Source organism: Octopus sinensis, unplaced genomic scaffold, assembly GCF_006345805.1.
Source record: "Octopus sinensis unplaced genomic scaffold, ASM634580v1 Contig18900, whole genome shotgun sequence".
NCBI lineage: Eukaryota > Metazoa > Mollusca > Cephalopoda > Octopoda > Octopodidae > Octopus > Octopus sinensis.
The window spans coordinates 43820-48404 of NW_021836126.1; the positions used below are offsets into that span (position 1 = coordinate 43820).

The following is a 4585-nucleotide window of genomic DNA, read 5'->3' on the forward strand; positions in this document are numbered from 1 at the left end:
ATTTCCCCCCGTCTGATTCATCTGGAAGTATTGATCTGATCTTGACACATCACCTCTGTTGGGGATATTCGTGAAGGAAGAAAGATATCTCTGATTTGTATATAAATTGGAATTCCCTACAGAAGAGATATTTAGTGAATTATTAGGCAAGTTGTGGTTATAATGAGGGTTGTTGGCCATTGCCTGTCAATTTGCAATGACTGGGGGAATTATACGCATTCGTCAATTTATACACATTTGTCCACTAATTTAATAACACGTTAATTCTAATCAGGAATACTGCTTTGATGTTAGCACAAATTAAGTGGTTAGTGAACTGCCTTCTCATTCTGGCGATGAGCTCGGACACAGCGAGCCATGACAGGTGAATTGCGACTGATGGAATCGGTCATGAAATAGTCACTCAATTTATTCAATCGACACTCAGGCAGTCTCCCCTCCACCCTTCTCTACAACTCACCAAACACACCTCACAGTCTCACACATCTGCGACACTATCGAATGGAAAGACGTGGTCATTGGACGACACTCCATCTGGCCTATCCCCGGACATAACTCGCCTATTCGCTGCCGGACTCCCCCCAATGTCTCATAGGGCAGGTCCACACCCATCACCTCTGCCAGTGCCCGTACCACCAAAAAGTCCTCCCTCGCCTCTCCTGGAGCACTCACCCCGGCCGACACTCCTGGTAACGCCCCTCCATGTTCACATACGTCCCCCTCTTCTCTGTATACGCTACACCAGGCAGAATGACGTCAGCAATCTCCGCTCCTCTGTCGCCATGGCAACCTCACAATATATAAAGCAATCCAACCGAGGTACACAACCATACAATCATCAGGCAGCCCATCTCGTGTGGTGATGACGTCATCAGCCCCAGAGAGAAAGAGCAGGCGAAGATTGCCTCGATCAACAAAGTGATTGAACCCTCGATAGCCCAAGTCGAGTGCCCCAACCTGACTGGCCCTCTGCAAATAAGGAGAGGAATGCCTGCCTGGTGGACAAGGTTGAAAGCACAGGAATGACTGGAGGAGAGAGAGGCCAGTTTAAGTGAGAGAGAATACAAATCACGTGCAGTATTCTGGTCATGTTGGAGAAGAGAAGAACCAAGCAAGACGACAGGCATTCGGGCATTGCGAAACCTGTGAGAAAAGGGGTGGTTTCCTGAGGCAATGTGGTGGAGAATAGTAATGGAATCCCCCAAATACTGCAATGACAGACCACCCAACCTCATACTCATAGTTCAAGTCCACCCTCGACCCCACCACGGCCACATGCGAATCCCCAGTCCTCCAACTTGTGCCATTAACAGTCAAAACAACCCCTTGCGGATACGACAGTTGAGGAGAGGGGCCTCCAGACGGGGATTGAAGCCCACAATGAGCACCAAGTCTGCCCTCTCGACTCCCTCTATGCCCACATTGAGGACATAACTCTCCCGGAAGTCAGCACTGCAGGGCAAACACTCTTCCGTGTACAAATTGTCACAGTCCAGTCGATTAAAGAGGTCTTTGAGGACAGCGAGTGTCTCCAAATCAGTAAATCTGCCGGCCAAAACAGCCATTTGGTGAGGGGGTGATTGAGTGGCCTGAAATGTGTGGAATGGGCACCCTGAGTGAGATGAGTTGGAGGACGTGAGGCCAGTGGGAGGGGCAGTGGGCTGTCATAGGAGTGACCAGTCGTTGGTGGTGGAGTGCGTCGTGGGCAAAACGAGCCTTGTCGTCCAACCACTCCTCGTTGATCTCCTCATTGAGTCTGGGGAGGATTCTGTGGACGACATGAGAGCGAGTATAGAGGAGAATATGAGAGCCGACAGCGTCCATAACGTCGATGGTCTCCACCCGTCTGGTGTAGTGGTGTGACATACCTCAACTCCCAGGGACGAGCACGGAATGAGTGGGGGAGGGAGGTGAGTGCCCCCACTGGACATATGTCGATCAGGTTCCCGATAGCTCGGAGGACAGGAGGGTGTGGACATACGTGCCTATCTCCATGTCCCCACCTCGCCCTGTCGTCCCCAAGTCCTCCATTCCCCCTATTTCACTTGCAAATCTATTCATTAGCTAATTCTGTGACCGAACACATCTCGTGCAGTGAATACACCGAGTCATCACTGTCTTGACCAGAGGACTTATCTCCTTGTCCTCCACAGCCCTCTCATATCACCACACACTCACCTCTTTCTCTCACTCATTCTACTTCTGTCACACCCGTACCCCATCGACTGGTCTTGCAGGTCACATTCCCCCGCCTGGTCACATATTGGACAGTCCAATGGGTGGTTCGCCAGGATAAACTCCATCACCCCCTCTCTTCCTTTATTTACACTTTCTACCGAGCTTCTTTCGTCTTGGAAGAATTCGTCAGCACACGCATTCCCTCACTCGCAGGCATGGCACACGACGCCACTGGTTTGGCACTCTTTTCTACTTCCACCAGGCACATTCGGCAGTTCCCCGCTATCGACAGGCGCTCGTGGTAACAGAAGCGGGGGATGTCCACGCCTGCCGCTGTGCACGCCTGGAGGATTGTGCTTCCCTGGGGGACTTTTACTGCTCTCTCGTTTATGAACAGTTCGATTTGAGAGGGCAATGTTGAGTATTCTAGTTTTAATACTTTTTCATTCACTTTTTCGCAAATGTCGTAATAAGCTTCGCATACACCAGCAATAGTTAAGAGAGTTGAAAAAATTAATGTCGTCAAAATTAATTTAAAATATTATTTAAAGCTGTAAATAACTAATAAATTATCTCGATATTTCGGACAGGTGTTTAAATTTAAAATCGTCACACTAGCTATTTTCCCTAAAAATTATTTAATTGAAATCAAAGTTAAATAAATGTCACAAGTATACCTTGGCTTTATTACTAGTTTTATTATTTGCGGTTTTATTTGTCAAAGAATGGCTGCATGGAAAGTCACTAAAATTCTTCAAAAACATTCTAGAAAAATATATATTGATACAAATAAAGCTATCACATTTTAAGTAAGTTTCAACCTTAAAAATATAATAATTTAATAAAAAACATCAATTTCGAAAATCAAGTCAATTTAAGCGAAACCAACAAAAGAGTTTAAAAAACCAAAAAAACTAAGAAAAGCTATTTTTTAAGTAGCAGGAGGATCGTCTAAAATATAATTTTATTTTTGTCCAAATACCGTTTTTGTCATCTTTTTTGTAACCTTTTGATCTCCATCGCCTCATTCTTGATCTTTTTCTTGGTTGCAATTGGGCAATTGAATTTTTTATTTCTCGATGTCCTCAATGTCCAATCACGTTTTTTGATTTTTTCAAATCCACGTATCGAGGGGGATCGGGATAAGCTTTTGTGCGGACCTGGTTCTCCCCTTTCTTCTTTTTTCCAATTCAGCCTCCATGAATTCTGTTAGAGATTTCGCAACGTGGCAAACCTCCGATCATTTTTATTAAATTTTTTGTGACTTTTTTGTTATAGTATTACGTACTAAACCGGATTAGGTGGGGTGTTTGAATGAAAAGTAGCAGATTTGTGGGTTTTTGGCTTTTCATACATCAAACTATTCATGTACAGAAAGTCTTGCAGATTTTGAAGCTGTTTGATCTGTAGTCAATCGAGGTGATAAATTCAGTCCACTTGTAATCTGCGTGCAGATTATTGACAGCGGTGATTTGTTTTATGCTCCTCAGTTCGATATAGGAGTTGACAGAGTCCCCCGTTATCCGTTTTAGCTTGTGGCAAATTTTAATGAAAGAATTTATTTCGTAGCTGTAACTTGGGTGAAACTTTTTAATTGTTCTTTGAGAGATAAATTAGTTTAAATTGAAAATAAAAGCAATAAGGTAATCATTCGAAGAATTAGAGCAAGGCGGTATTCGTTCAAAAAAGCTCTTTTGTAGTTAAAGTGAAAGTGGCGTTGTTGGTCACTGTTAGATTTCAAAACATTCTTAATCCGGTTTAAAAAAGGGTATCTTTTGTAGTTAATTCGACAAAAAGGTACCATTTGCCACCATAAGAAAATAATTAACATAGACAAATAAAATTGTACGACTTCCCAGGCGGTCACCCAGCCAAGTATTTGAACAGCCTGTAATCGCTTAACTGCCGTGTTCAGATGGGAACGGGTATTTACGACTAAGTATGATCGTACGTTTTTATTTTTTTTTAAATCTAATTTTGTTATATTTACTTTCTTTTATTTTTAGACTATCGAAAACCACCTAAATTTTCAACGAAAATTCTTCTTGTTAAGTACTGCAAAGTCATAAATAGGCAATCAATATAAATTATATATCGTTTTCCATTATTAAAATTTTTTAGTTCCTAAATACTTTACTTTTCAACAGTTTCTAAAACTTAAAAATATCACGATTAGAGGTAAAAAGTGAATTATCGCAAATTGGCCAAACAAATCGACCCTTCATAATTTACTTTTATATTAGAAGAATTTCGCGTTTATTACACGACCTGTCAGAGTCCTTAACCTCGTGATGATGACGACTTTTACCTTTTATTAAATGCGGTCGTGTCTGATGGCAATGATAAAGTTGATTTGTTAAGCCATTTACTAGTGTGCCTATTCGCTATTTGTGACTCTTTACATGAT

At 42.5% G+C, this 4585-nt stretch overlaps 2 pseudogenes; both read right to left on the reverse strand.

Annotated features, from left to right (window-relative positions):
* Window positions 1-1001: 1001 nt before the first annotated feature.
* Window positions 1002-2559, reverse strand: LOC115231824 (annotated as a pseudogene).
* Window positions 2560-4012: 1453 nt separating this feature from the next.
* On the reverse strand, window positions 4013-4131 carry LOC115231830 (annotated as a pseudogene).
* Window positions 4132-4585: the final 454 nt, after the last annotated feature.